Raw genomic sequence first — 17,234 nt, 5'->3', positions numbered from 1 at the left:
TTTCTAATTTTGTTGTAGAGAGAGTATAAGTAATAATAGGAAGGAACAAGGGTTTTTGCTGGTTGAGATAAGGATAGCTATACAGGGCATTGACTCACATTGATTTCCTGTGTGTGGGTGTTACCTTCTAGGTTAATTCTTTTTGATCTAACCTTTTCTCTAGTACCTGTTCACCTTTTCCTATTGGCCTCGGTTGCTTTTAAGGTATCTGCTTTAGTTTCTCTGCAATAAGGGCAAAAAATGCTAGCTAGTTTTTTAGGTGTCTTACCTATCCTCATCCCTCCCTTGTGTGCTCTCGCTTTTATCATGTGCTCATAGTCCAATCCCCTTGTTGTGTTTGCCCTTGATCTAATGTCCACATATGAGGGAGAACATATGATTTTTGGTCTTTTGAGCCAGGCTAACCTCACTCAGAATGATGTTCTCCAATTCCATCCATTTACCAGCGAATGATAACATTTCGTTCTTCTTCATGGCTGCATAAAATTCCATTGTGTATAGATATCACATTTTCTTAATCCATTCGTCAATGGTGGGACATCTTGGCTGTTTCCATAACTTGGCTATTGTGAATAGTGGCGCAATAAACATGGATGTGCAGGTGCCTCTGGAGTAACAGTCTTTTGGGTATATCCACAAGAGTGGTATTGCTGGATCAAATGGTAGATCGATGTCCAGCTTTGTAAGTAGCCTCCAAATTTTTTTCCACAGTGGTTGTACTAGCCTACATTCCCACCAACAGTGTAAGAGGGTTCCTTTTTCCCAGCATCCTCGCCAACACCTGTTGTTGGTGGTGTTGCTGATGATGGCTATTCTAACAGGGGTGAGGTGGAATCTTAGCGTGGTTTTAATTTGCATTTCCTTTATTGCTAGAGATGGTGAGCATTTTTTCATGTGTTTTCTGGTCATTTGAATTTCTTCTTTTGAGAAAGTTCTGTTTAGTTCACATGCCCATTTCTTTATTGGTTCATTAGTTTTGGGAGAATTTAGTTTTTTAAGTTCCCTGTATATTCTGGTTATCAGTCCTTTGTCTGATGTATAGTTGGCAAATATTTTCTCCCACTCTGTGGGTGTTCTCTTCAGTTTAGACACCATTTCTTTTGATGAACAGAAGCTTTTTAGTTTTATGAGGTCCCATTTATCTATGCTATCTCTTAGTTGCTGTGCTGCTGGGATTTCATTGAGAAAGTTCTTACCTATACCTACTATCTCCAGAGTATTTCCTACTCTTTCTTGTATCAGCTTAAGAGTTTGGGGTCTGATATTAAGATCCTTGATCCATTTTGAGTTAATCTTGGTATAGGGTGATATACATGGATCTAATTTCAGTTTTTTGCAGACTGCTAACCAGTTTTCCCAGCAGGTTTTGTTGAAGAGCCTGCTGTTTCTCCATCGTATATTTTTAGCTCCTTTGTCAAAGATAAGTTGCTTATAGTTGTGTGGCTTCATATCTGGGTCCTCTATTCTGTTCCACTGGTCTTCATGTCTGTTTTTGTGCCAGTACCATGCTGTTTTTATTGTTATTGCTTTGTAATATAGTTTGAAGTCAGGTATCGTGATACCTCCTGCATTGTTCTTTTGACTGAGTATTGCCTTGGCTATTCGTGGCCTCTTGTGTTTCCATATAAATTTAACAGTAGATTTTTCAATCTCTTTAATGAATGTCATTGGAATTTTGATGGGAATTGCATTAAACATGTAGATTACTTTGGGGAGTATCGACATTTTTAGTATGTTGATTCTACCAATCCATGAGCATGGGAGATCTCTCCACTTTCTATAGTCTTCCTCAATCTCTTTCTTCAGAAGTGTATAGTTTTCCTTGTAGAGGTCTTTCACATCTTTTGTTAGGTTTACACCTAGGTATTTGATTTTTTTTGAGGGTATTGTAAATGGAATTGTTTTCATATATTCTTTTTCAGTTTGTTCATTATTAGTGTATAGAAATGCTAATGATTTTTCTATGTTGATTTTATATCCTGCTACCTTGCTATAGCTATTGATGATGTCTAGAAGCTTCTGAGTAGAGTTTTTTGGGTCTTTAAGGTATAGGATCATGTCGTCTGCAAATAGGGATATTTTGACAGTTTCTTTACCTATTTGTATTCCTTTTATTCCTTCTTCTTGCCTAATTGCTCTGGCTAGGAATTCCAGTACTATGTTGAATAGGAGTGGAGATAGTGGACATCCTTGTCTGGTTCCTGATTTTAGAGGGAATGGTTTTAATTTTTCTCTGTTAAGTATAATGCTGGCTGTAGGTTTGTCATATATAGCTTTTATAATGTTGAGGAACTTTCCTTCTATTCCTAGTTTTCTTAGAGCTTTTATCATGAAATGATGTTGGATCTTATCAGAGGCTTTTTCTGCATCTATTGAGATGATCAAGTGGTTTTTGTCTTTGCTTCTGTTAATGTGGTTTATTACGTTTATTGATTTTCGTATGTTGAACCACCCCTGCATCCTGGGATGAAGCCTACTTGGTCGTGGTGAATAATCTTTTTGATGTGTTGCTGAATTCAGTTTGCCATTATTTTGTTGAGGATTTTTGCATCAATGTTCATTAAGGAGATTGGCCTATAGTTCTCCTTTTTGGAGGTGTCTTTGCCTGGTTTTGGGATAAGTGTAATACTGGCTTCATAAAATGTGTTTGGCAGTTTTCCTTCCCTTTCTATTTTGTGGAACAGTTTAAGGAGGGTTGGTATCAGTTCTTCTTTAAAGGTCTGATAGAATTCAGCAGTGAATCCATCAGGTCCTGGACTTTTCTTTTTGGGGAGACTCTTGATTGCTGCTTCAATTTCATTTTGTGTTATAGGTCTATTCAGGTGATTAATTTCCTCTTGGTTCAGTTTTGGATGATCATATGTGTCTAGAAATCTGTCCATTTCTTTAAGATTTTCAAATTTATTTGAATATAGGTTCTCAAAGTAGTCTCTGATGATTTCCTGGATTTCCATGGTGTTTGTTGTTATCTCCCCTTTTGCATTCCTAATTCTACTAATTTGGGTTTTTTCTCTCCTCATTTTAGTCAGGTTTGCCAGGGGTCTATCGATCTTGTTTATTTTTTCAAAGAACCAACTTTTTGTTTCATTAATTCTTTGTATGGTTTTTTTGGTCTCTAGTTCGTTGATTTCAGCTCTTATTTTTATTATTTCTCTCCTTCTATTTGTTTTGGGATTTGCTTGTTCTTGTTTTTCTAGGAGTTTGAGATGTATCATTAGGTCGTTGATTTGGGATCTTTCAGTCTTTTTAATATATGTACTCATGGCTATAAACTTTCCTCTCAAGACTGCCTTAGCTGTGTCCCATAGGTTCCGGTAGGTTGTGTTTTCATTTTCATTGACTTCCAGGAACTTTTTAATTTCCTCTTTTATTGCATCGATGATCCACTCTTCATTAAGTAATGAGTTATTTAGTTTCCAGCTGTTTGCATGTTTTTTGTCTTTACTTTTGTTGTTGAGTTCTACTTTTACTGCATTGTGGTCAGATAGTATGCACGGTATTATTTCTATTTTCTTATATTTGCTGAGACTTGCTTTGTGCCCTAGGATATGATCTATTTTGGAGAAGGTTCCATGGGCTGCTGAGAAGAATGTATATTGTGTAGAGGTTGGATGAAATGTTCTGTAGACATCTACTAGGTCCATTTGATCTATTGCATATTTTAGATCTTGGATTTCTTTATTGATTTTTTGTTTGGATGACCTATCTATTGATGATAATGTGGTGTTAAAGTCTCCCACAACCACTGTGTTGGCGTTTATATATGCTTTTAGGTCTTTCAGGGTATGTTTGATGAAACTGGGTGCGTTGACATTGGGTGTGTACAGATTGATGATTATTATTTCCTTTTGGTCTATTTCCCCTTTTATTAGTATGGAATGTCCTTCTTTATCTCGTTTGATCAATGTAGGTTTGAAGTCTACTTTGTCAGAGATAAGTATTGCTACTCCTGCCTGTTTTCAGGGGCCATTGGCTTGGTAAATCTTCTTCCCGCCTTTCATCCTAAGCATATGCTTATTTCTGTCGGTGAGATGAGTCTCCTGTAAGCAACAAATTGTTGGATCTTCTTTTTTAATCCATTTTGTCAAACGCTGTCTTTTGATGGGTGAATTAAGTCCATGAACATAAGTGTTAGTACTGATAGGTATGTGGTGATTCCTGCCATTTAGTTGTCTTAGGTATTTGAAGGTTTGATTGTGTGTACCTAACTTGATGTTACTCTCTACTGTCTTGCTTTTTCTATTCCTGTGGTTTGGTGCTGCCTGCCTTTTCATGGTTAAGTTGGGTGTCACTTTCTGTGTGCAGGATCCCTTGCAGAATCTTTTGTAATGGTGGCTTTGTGGTCACATATTGTTTTAGTGTCTGCTTATCATGGAAGACTTTTATTGCTCCATCTATTTTGAATGATAGCTTTGCTGGGTAGAGTATCCTGGGGTTGAAGTTATTTTCATTCAGTGCCCGGAAGATCTCACCCCACGCTCTTCTTGCTTTTAATGTTTCTGTTGAGAAGTCTGCTGTGATTTTGATGGGTTTAACTTTGTATGTTACTTGTTTTTTCTCTCTTACAGCCTTCAATATTCTTTCCTTAGTTTCTGAACTTGTTGTTTTAATGATGATATGTTGTGTGGTAGTTCTATTATGATCTGGTCTGTTTGGTGTCCTGGAGGCCTCTTGCATTTGTATGGGAATATCTTTCTCTAGATTTGTGAAATTTTCCGTTACTATTTTGTTGAATATATTACGCATTCCCTTTGCTTGCACCTCTTCTCCTTCTTTGAAGCCCATGATTCTCAAATTTGGCCTTTTGACGGAGTCAGTGAGTTCTTGCATTTTCTTTTCACAGGTCTTGAGTTGTTTAATTAATAGTTCTTCAGTTTTTCCTTTAATTACCATTTCATCTTCAAGTTCTGAGATTCTGTCTTCTGTTTGTTCTATTCTACTGGATTGGCCTTCCATTTTGTTTTGCAGTTCTGTTTCATTCTTTTTTCTGAGGTTTTCCATATCCTGGCAGTTTTCTTCTTTATTGTTGTCTATTTTTGTCCTGAGTTCATTTATCCATTTATTCATTGTGTTCTCTCTTTTACTTTGGTGTTTATACAGTGCTTCTATGGTTTCCTTTATTTCTTCTTTTGCTTTTTCAAATTCTCTGTTTTTATTGTCTTGGAATTTCTTGAGTGTCTCCTGTACATTTTGGTTGACCCTATCCAGTATCAACTCTATAAAATTCTCATTGAGTACTTGTAGTATGTCTTCTTTTAAATTATTCTTGTGGGCTTCATTGGGTCCTTTGGCATAGTTTATCTTCATTTTGTTGGAGTCTGGATCTGACTTTCTGTTCTCTTCATTCCCCTCTGGTTCCTGTACTAATTTTTTGCTGTGGGGAAACTGATTTCCCTGTTTTTTCTGTCTTCCCGTCATTGTCCTTGGTGTTGTTACTGTCCCTGTACTGTGTGTAATTAAGTATTTTCTAGCTTGTAATAATAACAATGGTAATATTGAGAATGGAAGAGTGAGCTGAGATGGAAAGCAAGAAGTTAAAGAAAAGGGGAAAACAAATATACAGACAAGAGGGAGAAAGCAGAACAAGGTATCAGACAAGAGAGTTTCAAAGGTATAAACAGGGAGTGTTAGTGTACTAATCGACAGTAAGCTGAACAGACATTAGAGAGACAGAGAGAGGATTGAAAATCAAAACTAAAAAAATAAAAAATAAGTATATGAAAGTAATATCTATGTATAAAAATGAATTAAAATAAAATGGAAAATAGAAAATTAAAAAAAAAAACCAAAAAACTTCCAAGTTTATATGCAATGCAGTTTCAGTCTTAATAATTTGGGTGTCCGTCTCAATCTCCAGTCCTGGAGTTGGTGCCTCAGATGTTGTTCTGTAGTTGTCTCATCAAAGGGTATGCATAAAGTAGAACAAAACTACACACTCACACACACACAAAACAAACAAACAAACAAACAAAAAGCCCCACCAAGTGTCCCCAGTTCAAATGCAATACAGTTTCAGTAAGTTTTTCGGCTTGCAGGTGTAATTCGGTTGTTCTCTCATCAAAGGTAGGGAGAAAAAGAAAAAAAGCATCTGGAGACAGTTCTGAGGGTGGTATCTGCAACTGTGGCTTGCCTTCCTGCTGCTCTCAGCCTGTAGCTGGCGGCGTTATTTATGCAGATCTCTGGGGTGAGCTAGCACTCACCTGGTCCCACAGGCTTTGTTTGGTTAGAGTTCTCCTGTGTGGGAGCCTCTGCTACAGGCTTTCCCCTTTCCAAGCACTGGGAAAGGTGACACTGCCCTGCGTTGTCAGGCCTGCGTGTTTATTTACAGTTCATGTGGGAAGTGGGTCTTCCCCCCTCTCCTCTGAAGTTTTCCTCTCACTGCCACTTTCAGAAGCTTTCCTGCTCCTGCTTACTGGGCGGTGCTGCTGCTCCTGCCGGCCGCCATGTTTATTTACAGTTCGCGTGGGAAGTGGGTCTTCCACCCTCTCACAAGCTTCCCTGCTCCTGGTTGCTGGGCGCGCACCCTGCTCCCGCCAGAGGCTCTCCGGCCCGCCCGGCTTGTTTATTTACAGTCCCAGGAAGGATTCCCTTCCCCCAATCTTCAGCGCTCAGGGTGTCCCACCCTCTTTGCAGCGTGTCTTAACTGTTCTTATTGCTTATTACTCAGTTTCTCTTTTTTCCCGGGTGGAGGTCGGTCTGTCCAGGGGGCTATGCTGCTCTGGCCCAGGCTTGTCTGTGGGGCTACCGCGGTACCGCGAAGCTCACCTGGTCCGCGTCTTCCCACGCTGTATGGGCGCCGGCCACTGGCGGCCCCGGGGGCCCTCCTCGTTTCTCCTTTTAACGTGAAGTAGAGATTCTCTGCCCCGGCTGGAGATGTGGAGGGGTCAAAGTTATGCCTTTTCTCAGTGATTATGCCTGCAAAGTGTGTCTCCAGCGTCTCTCCAAGGTTTCACTATAGGAGGGTTGCTTTCTGCTTCCTACCTCTAGGCACCATCTTGGAATCTCCAGTCACTTGATTTTAATAATTTTTAATAGAGTTGACCAACTTCTTATTGTTTAACTTATGCATTATTTTAAAGGTTAGGATTGCAGTCCTTTATCAAGTATGTTATTTGAAATATTTCTTCTAGTCTTTAGCTTTCCTGCCCATTCCCTTGGTTCTGTCATTTGCAGACTAGAAGTTTTTTTATTATTTTAATGCAGTCAGCTTATTTCATGAATACTAATATTTTGCTGTTTTTAAGAATGATTGCAAGACTAAGTGATCTAGTTTTTCTTGATTGTTATCTTCTCAGAATTTATAATTTTGTCCTTTACATTTATCTCTCTGAGCTATTTAAAGTTATCCTTTGTGAAGGGCATAAGGTCTACATATAGACTCATCTTTTTACATGTGAATGTCTAGTTGTTCCCAATACATTTGTTGAAAAGACTCTCCTTCCTTCATTGAATTGCTTTGGTCCTTTCATCAAGGATCAATTAAGCATACATTTGTAAATATATTATAGGCTCTCTATCCTCTTTTATTTTTCTTTTTGTGTAGTATTTCCTCAATATTATAGATTCTTCATAACATGGTTTATGTTGACTGGACCCCAGACTCAGTCTCCTGACTTTGTTCACATTTATTGACTATTTGTAGTTGTTATGGGTTTTTTTGGTTTATTTTTTTCAATAAGTTTAAAATCAGACTATGAATATCTAAAATAGAATTTCCTTGAATGTTTGTTGGGGATTAATTGAATCTGACCTCAAATCATAAGACTAATGTTGTGTGTACCCAACTCTCAGTGAATCCTTCATCAAATTAAGTGTGTGCATTAATTTGATTTTTGGTTCACATATATGGTATACTCTAAAAGATTGACACTGGTTTATATTGGATTAAAGAAACTTAGGTGCTCACTGTTGATCAATGACTCTCTTCCCAAAGACATGGGTATCTTTATCTGATACTCTTTCCATCTCAGATTCTGCTTGATATGAAAATAACATAATGGAAAACTCTTAAAAAGGGGAGCATTAATGAGGATGGTCATTAAGAAAGAGTAGGTAGGAGGATGGAAGTTTTAAGATCAACTCCCAGGGAAAAACGTGAGATTCTACCAGAAAATTAACTAAATAAAAAAGGGCTGCAATGAAAATGAGCTCAAGTAATAGATCATATGCCTAGAAAGCTCAAGACATCAAAAAATATTGTTCTGGATATTTGGTTGTATCCATTTTGTCATTATTATAAATATTGCTGCTTTGATCATTCCTATACAGACTCTTTTGTTCTTCTAAAGTATTGCATTTCTGATCAATACATAATAATGCTTGCTATGTATGTCTTCAGTTTCATTGACTGCTGATAAGAATTGTCCAGATGGTTTAACAAATGCACAGTGTTTTTGCACTTTTGGTGAGCTAACCCAAGACATGTTCATGCTAGACAAACACTTTAACACTCAGCTGCATCACCAGCCCCTATTCAAAACTTTTCTATGAATTATTGTTTCATTTTTTGCCTATATTTAGCACAGTGATTCTATTTACATTCCAAACAATTGATGGCTATTTGATAACATCTCAATGTTTTAATTTCCATCTCTCAGATAATAAAGAAGTAAAATTATGCTATGGTAGTATATTTTTTCTCTATAACTCTTGTACATTGACTATGATCCAATTTTGTTAGACATGTATGTATATACACAATATACATACACACACTTCAAAATTAACAATCAAATGAAAACAATGCAGTATTTTGTTTTCAAGCTGTTTGAGAGCAAATTACTGACCTGATGTCCAAATGTAATATATGTGCACATGTATTTCCTAATACGTGGCCATTCATGTACATACCTGTAAAAATCTTTAAAATCAAGCAGTAATATTGATTCATAGTTGGCATCAAATCTCATTTTCATGTGTGTTTCACACAAAAATCAGAGTAATATCTTTTCTTCCCTGTTTGACTCCAGTGCAGGATCCATCTTGTAGCTTTTCTTATTTATTTTGTAATATTTAGTTTGAAAAAAATTCTGATTATTTGTATGAATTTCATGATCTTGCCACACCTGAAAAACTCATTCCAGCTGTTTGTGTAATGTAGGGCACACTGTAAGTGTCTTTTACTCCTTTGTGATTAGATCAGGTAATGCATCTAAACCAGGAATATTCCAGAAGAATGGTGCTATTCTTCCCATTACAATCTGGTAGATGACAATTTTAACCATTTTGTTATCTATATGTGTTTTGAGATTTCAATTTTGAGATTTTCCAGAGCTTGCGATTTCAACAGTAAAAGAAATGTCTCAGAAACAACAGTGTGACAGTAACCAGAATTTGTTTAGAAAAACCTCAAACATTCTAAGAGAAATTATTTACAATCTAAAAAGTTAAGCTTAGGCATCTTTCAAATAAATGGAAGCAAGATACCAGAAAATTATCTTTCATTCACCTTTTTTCAGGAAAATATGTATTCTTCCACAGGAAATCATAAAATGAGTACCGAGAAAAACTGATTTCAGAATGCTGGATCAAACATCAGGGTCAAAGGAAGAACTTCAGATGATGTTGAGGGTAGATCCTAAGAGGAGGAGCTAGTTCCAAAGGAACTGGAGCCTAGGAGTAGGTGAAATGTTTTTGGAGGATTTTTGAAGATAAAATTGGTAGGTAACATGTGATTGCACCAGTATTGATTTTCTGAATATGAGGGGTAAAATATCTCAACTCTTCAAGAGAATTAAGCACATGGGAACAGAGACGTTTACTGTACCTATGTGCACAAAAATGTGGCAAGAATGAAAAATTACCATGTAGGCTAGTGGACTACAGGGAACTCATGGCAATATGAAAAGAGACTGGGAAAGGATGGAAAACCACCCAGGATGATGTTTTTCTGGAATCAGACCTCCCCATCACTCATTTCTCATGACCCAAATCAATTGCCATGTGTCCAGGCCCAAAAGAAACTTCTCCTTACTGTTATCATGATGGTACATAAAAAATAATAGAAATGAAGTGTCCCTTGATAATTTGACATTATTTTGGTGACTTACACATTTGTCTTTAGGAAACTGTGGATAAGCTCACCAAATAAAATTTTTCATTTAAACACACTAGGGAATACAATTGAATGAGCACAGACTATGTAATGTATAAGAAATATTAGTAAAGTAAAAATCATAATATAGTCAATATGTAACAAAAGTAAAACAATTCTTTTGAAAATTAATTTTAATTGGAAATAAATATGTGCAATCCAAAATTATTGAGGAATTATCAGAGATTTTGGGTGCTTGCCATTTTGAGGGTTTTACACCAAGGGTCATGTCATACTTAAATAAGAGTTGACTGTCACTTTCTGAACAGGAGTGAGGAAGAACCCAGGGTGAGATAGACAAAATAGAACATAAGTATATTACATGGAAGATATTAGAAATGGAAATGTAAAGGCCCAGTAGATACTAATATAAATAACTATAAACCAACATATTGGGCTGCCTAGGAGAAATAGTTTCCTGTACACATAGAACTTATAAAAATTGACCAATAAAGGCATAAATTGCCTAAACACTCCAATAATGAGCAGTGAGATTGAGAGAGTAAAAAAGTATATCCTGACAAAGTCTAGAAAATGATGACTTTACTTTTGATTCTATGAGACTTTTAAAGTTTTAAAAGTACAGATTAATGGATTTCTCTGTGACATTTCCATACCTGAATATATCATTATTTGATTGAATCTGGCCTGCCTTATAACATCTCTTCCCCGTTCCACTGTTCCTCTTTAGTTCCCTTTATCATCAATCTTATGCGCTCTTCATCTTTCAAATCAGCATTTGTAAATGATTTTCTTACATATGTGGGAGAAAACAAGCAATACTGTCTTCCTAGTCTGGTTATTTTGCTTAACATGGTGACCTTAAGCTCCGTTCATTTTCTTGAATAGAACATTTTTTTTTGTTCTTCCTTTTGCCTTGATAATCAATTGGAGTTATATACCATATTTCCCTTATTTAATCCCCTTTTGACAAGCACCTAAACTGATTACACATCTTGGCCATTGTCAATATCAATGAAATAAACATGGGTGTTCAGAGATTCTCTCTTCCATACTAACTTCATATATTTCAACAATATACCCAGGACTGGTGAGTTTGATCACATGGCAGTTCTTTTTCAGATTTTTGAGGAAACTTCATATGTTTTTGCATTCCTACCTTTAGCCCTTCGGGTCTCCTTTTACTTGATATTCTCACCAGAAGTTGCTATGTGTTTTTTGTTTGGTTGGTTTTTCTGGTTTTGTTTTGTTTTTGCTTTTGAATAATTGTCATTTAAACTGGGTGGGATAAGATCTCAAAATGGTTTTTCCTGCTGTCTAAACATATTGACTATTTTTTCCATATATTTATTGGCAATTTATATTTCTTATTTTTAAAGATAGCTGTTCAAATCCATTTACCTGCTTGTTAACTGGACTGCTTTTAACTTCTTGCTAACCTTTTTCAGGTCTTTTTATATTTGGGATATTGATACTCTGTCAGAGGAATAGATGGTGAAGAAATCACTGTCTCTGTTGATATCTTCAAGTATTTACCCTACATTTCTTTTTTCCTAGTAGTTTCAGAGAATTATGCTTTATTGTCTTTTACTAAATTTACAGTGATTTTTTTTTAATATGGTGAGAGACAGAGACTTAGCTCGAATCTTCCACATGTGGCTATCTACTTTCCCTAGCAGGAACTGCTGAACAGGCTGCCTTTTATTCAAGGTACATTTTTGGCACCTTTGTTAAGAATCAAATGGCTGTAAGCATATGGATTTATTTCTGCATCCATTACTCTGTTCCATTTGTCTATGCGTTGTTTTTGTGACAATATCATGCTGTTTTGATTCTATGGTTGTAGAGTATATTTTGAGATCAAGTATTGAGATGTCTCCAGAATTTCTCTGTTTGCTCAGATTTGCTTTCACTATTCTGGGTCTTTTGTGATTGCATATTCATCTTAGCATCACATTTTCTATTTTTATAAAGAATGACATCAACATGTTGATGGGGATTACCTTGAATGTGTAGATTTCTTTTGTTAATATGGGCATTTAAAATATTAATTTTCTAATTCATGAACTTGGGATTTCTTTTCATCTGATGTCTTCTACAATTCCTTTGCTCTGTTTTGTATAATTTTCATTTAAAAAATTTTCTCCTTGGTTATATATGTTTTGTGCATTTTATTTTATTTTAATTCATGCATGCAGTACTGGGGATTGATCCCAGGGCCTAGATCATGCAAGCACCCTACCACTTGGACCATACCCTGTGCACTTTTGTTTGTATTAGGTTTTGGAGAAGTGATCTTGCTAATGTTTCTTGGATCTGTCTCAAACTCATAGTCCTCCTGCTTGTATATCCTGAGTAGTTAAGAATATAAGTGTATACCACCATGCTCAGTTTCTTTTTGGTGTTATTGTGAGTGGGGTTATTTTCCTCATATTTTTGCAGCAAATTTGCTATTGATGTACAGAGAAGCTATTGACTTTGGTAAATTGATTTCCTGTCCTGGTACTTTGACAAATTTGTTAGTTCTAATAATCTTTCTGTGGGGTCTTTAGAGTATTTTAAGTATAAAATAAAATCACCTGAAAACAAGAACAACATTATTTCTTTCTTTCTTAATTGTATTCTTTTATTTTATTCCTCATGCCTAATTCTGGCTAATATTTCAAGTATTATTTTGAGTAAGAGTGGTCACCTCTCTTATTCACAATTTTAGAGGAAATGCATTTATTGTTCTCTCCATTTGGTATGGTGCCAGCTGTTTGTAGCTTGGTTGAATGTAGCCTTTTATGTTGAATTATGACCCTCTTGAACATAAGTTTTTTCAAGGTTTTATCATGACCGGCTGTTGAGATATGAAAGACTTTTCTGCTTGTATCAAGCTGATAATGTGATTTTTGCTCTTAATTCTATTTATGTGTTGTTTTAAATGTATTGGTTTGGATATGTTGAACTATTTTTGAATCCCTGGGATGAAAGCAACGTAACCTTGTCATGTGATATTTTTAATGAATTGTTGAAATCTATTTGAACATATTTTACTGGGAATTTTACCATCTATACTCATCAAGTATATTGTTATATTGTTTTGGTGCTGTCCTTATTAGCTGAATGCCATGTGATTAGAATGTTGAATGTTGCTATGTCAATGCTCATACATCAACTGTATCTAATGAACCACACTGATGAGAGCTGCTGATTATAGGAGAGACTGTGTGGGTGTGGGAACATTCATATTGGAATTGTGTACTTCACATTTAGTTTGTCTGTGAACTTCAACATTCTCTAAAATATAATTTCTATTAATTATTAAGAAATAAATTCAAATCCCTGACTATAGACAAGATGAGGTTTGCATTACACTGTAAATATCAAAGGATTAATGCTGAAATTCTCCAAAGTATTTGGACTGAGATTAGAGTTTGGTGTAGTGATAGGTGAGAGGAAAGCAAACTACAAGTTGGAGAACCAGGATTTTGAGAGAAGGCTTCATACTGATGCACTGGTGACAGTTTATTTCAGTGTATGACCAAGCATTCATTCCTTAAAAAAAAGGTTTAGATTTCTTGATCTCAAATATCCCTTTTACCTTTAAATTACCTCTTATTCTTCAGGGTATAAAAGCAATAGCAGTAAAAACAGCATGGTACTGGCATAAAAACAGACATGAAGACCAGTGGAGCAGAATAGAGGACCTGAATATGAATCCACACAAGTATACCCACCTCATTTTTGACAAAGGTGCCAAAACTATACAATGGAAAAAAGACAGACTCTTCAACAAATGTTGCTGGGAAAAGTGGTTATCAATCTGCAAGAAACTGAAACTAGATCATGTCTATCACCCTGTACTAGTATTAACTCAAAATAGATCAAGGACCTTAATATCAGACCCGAAACTCTGAAGTTAGTAAAGGAAGGAGCAGTAAACACTCTGGCACTAATAAGTATAGGCAATGACTCTCTCAATAGAACTCCAGAATCGTAGCAACTAAGAGAAAGAATGGACAAATGGGACTTCATAAAATTAAAAAATCTTCTGCACAACAAAAGAAATGCTCTATGAACTAAAGAGACCACCCACAGAGTGGAAGAAAATATTTGCTAGGTATACATCAGACAAAGGACTGGTAACCAGAATATAGAGGGAACTTAAGAAAACTGTCTCCCCAAATCAATGAACCAATTAAGAAATGGGCAACTGAACTAAATAAAGAAGAAATTCAAATGGCCAAAAAACACATTAAAAATGTTCATCATCTCTAGCTATAAAGGAAATGCAAATCAAAACCACACTAAGAATCCACCTCACCCCTGTTAGAATAGCCATCATCAAATACACCACCAGCAATATGTGTTGGCGAGGATGTGGGGAAAAAGGAGCCCTCGTACACTGCCGGGGCAACCACTCTGGAAAAAAATTTGGAGGCTTCTTAAAAATCTAAATGTAGATCTGCCATATGATCCGGCAATCCTACTCCAGGGGATATACCCAAAGGATTGCGACACAGATTACTCCAAAAGCATCTGCACACCCATGTTTATTGCAGTGCTATTCACATAGCCAAGTTATGGAAACAACCACGATGCCCCACTACTGATGAACTGATCAAGAAAATGGTATTTATACACAATGGACTTTTACTCAGCCATGAAGAAAAATGAAATCTTATCATTTGCAAGTAAACAGATGGAACTGAAGAACATTCTGAGTGAGATTAGCCAATCAGATGACCAAAAATCATATGTTCTCCCTCACATGTGGTCTTTAGATCTAGGGCACATACAGCAATGTTGTGGGACTTAGGTTACATGACAAGGGGAAAACATATACAGGCAGTCCATGGTTAGATAGAAAACCCAAAACATGAAAGCATTTGATGTCCCCGCTCCAGAGGAATCAATACAGAAACCTTAAAGTGACAGAGGTCAACACGAGAAGGGGATCAGGAACCAGTGTAAAGATCAGTTAGAGATGAATCAACCTGGGTTGTAACACATTTCTAAATGAAAGCAATGCTAGGAATCTCTCTGTATAGCTGTCCTTCTCTCAACTAGCAAAAATGCTATGTCTTTCTTATTATTGCTTATTTCTACTCTTCAATGGAACTGGAGAAAAGCGCATAACAGGTTCTGCCTGGAAGGGAGGGGGTTGGGGTGGAGAAGGTGGGAGTGGGGACAGGAGGGAGAAATGACCCAAACAATGTATGCACGTGAATAAATGAATAAATAAAAAACAAGCTGTTGTGGTACTTTTGGAGCTTAGAGCTATATGGGTCAGGTACAAATTATGGCTTGTTTTGTTCAGGATAATGGACTCAAAGACTTGGGATCACTCTAGTTCTAAAGGTTAGAAAAGCAAACTTTTCTAACCTTTGGTTTACTGAAGCGGTGCTGTAATTATTGACCATATTCATGTTTATTTTGAATGTAACTGATTAAGAACTATCAACCAGTACTAAACCATAGTGCACAGTCAGAAAAGTTTAGTGAAACTGTTAGAACTGTAAATCTTCCTTGAGGTGAATGTGAGTTACAGCCTCAGATCTAACAACTGTGGTCTGTGATTTTATTTTAGTTTCTGAAAACTACATGTTTATTCAGACATCTTTTAGTGGATGTTTAATGGAATGGTTGAATGTGACATTGTCTGTGTTTTTAAAATTATTTAAAACTTGAAATATAATTTTGACTATGTAAGGATTTAATCTTGAAGATTGTACCAGTGCTGGGAAAGATTGATTTCTGTATCATATACAAGCCTTGCTGTACATAGAATCATTTCTGTTTGTTTGCTATTGTACTAAATATATGATATATTCACACACATAAATAAATACAAACATGCTAAGTTATTGCCACATTACCAACTGGTGGCCTTTCATATTTTATTTAATTTTTAAATTTTTATTTATTTACATATTATTCCTTTTTTATAGCTGTGTTGTGTTGGGGTACATTAGGGTATTTAGAAAAGTTCTTATACTATATCAAATATATTATGCTTGAATGAACTCCCTCCACTATTCTCCTTTATACCCTTTCTCCCCATTCCTTGAGTAGTTTCAACACATACTATTTTTTCATTTACATACTTATGTACACAGTATAAGCATTGTTCTTAGCCAAGTAACGAATCTCTATGTTCCAGCTTCTCAGTCCTAATATAGGAAAAAGGAAGAGAACATTTTATTTTTATCTCTACCATTGCGTCAATGTTCATTCCAAGGAGACCTTGACATAGACTAAAGTGCATCTAGCTGAGTGCTCAGTTAGTTGTCAACAAGTCACAGGTAAACTGGTAAAGGGTATATAAAAATTTGGGTTTTGAGCTTGCATGCATCATAGCAACAAGAGAAGGCCCCACTGGATCCAGGATTATTCTCGGGGTTCAGTGTGTTCTTTTTCTCCTTTCACTATGGAGACAGAGCCCTGGAAGAGACAAACTCCCTTCAGGACCCACTTCTCTCCCAATTATTGAAAATATCCTCCAGATAAATTTTAAAGACATGAACAAATCCTTAACCAATGTAAGCATGCCTTATTATCCTCCATAGGCTTGCAATTGGAAGTAAATTGATTCCTTGTTTTAAATAAAATATATTGTTTAAGGTACACATAGATTGTGAAACTAAATACTTCCTGTAAGCTTTGACGTACTTGTTACCTTTTTCAGTTTGTCCTAGTGTGAAATTATGAAATGAAATTATGCATTTTCTGAGTAGAGAAATATTTAGCTGCTTGTACAAGAAAATCAAAACTACAAGGTGACAAATATCGTGAATGCTTCTTCTCTTCTTTGTCTTTTACACATATACATTCACTAACTCATGCAACATTTTAGCCATAGATTTTTGTTCAGCTTTCTTTTTTTCATGTCTGTGCCACTGAGTCAGGACCTACATGGGAAGCTATTTACAGGTTACACTGAAGCACCTATCTGTGTATTTATTTAAAGGTAGCTTTGGCATGAGGTAATTCCTTCTGTGCTTATCCAGTAATTTATACAGAAAGGTTCACGTTAAAATGTTTTATTTGTTAGTCATGGCACAATATAAACGATTTTCAAATTCTCTGACCTCATTTTTGTTTCTTTGAAAAATAGCCCAAAAACCCACTCTGACTGTGTTTATGTTAGGTTTATTTGCAATCTGTGTATCAATTTCATGGGCCACTGTGTAGC

General features: G+C 36.0%; 1 long non-coding RNA gene and 1 pseudogene across 1 annotated transcript in view; one reads left to right on the top strand and one right to left on the bottom strand.

The window, feature by feature from the left end:
• The window catches only part of LOC141424619 (uncharacterized), a 100,436-nt gene that overhangs the window by 33,978 nt on the left and 49,224 nt on the right, over positions 1-17,234 (bottom strand). The gene's annotated exons all lie outside the window — the stretch shown is intronic.
• Positions 15,364-17,234, top strand: part of LOC141424654 (cytochrome P450 2C18-like) — a 33,226-nt pseudogene continuing 31,355 nt past the window's right edge.

Source organism: Castor canadensis, chromosome 7 (genome assembly GCF_047511655.1).
Source record: "Castor canadensis chromosome 7, mCasCan1.hap1v2, whole genome shotgun sequence".
NCBI classification, from domain to species: Eukaryota; Metazoa; Chordata; class Mammalia; order Rodentia; family Castoridae; genus Castor; species Castor canadensis.
Note: the sequence above shows the minus strand (reverse complement) of the source record. Positions and strands in the feature narration are given on the sequence as shown.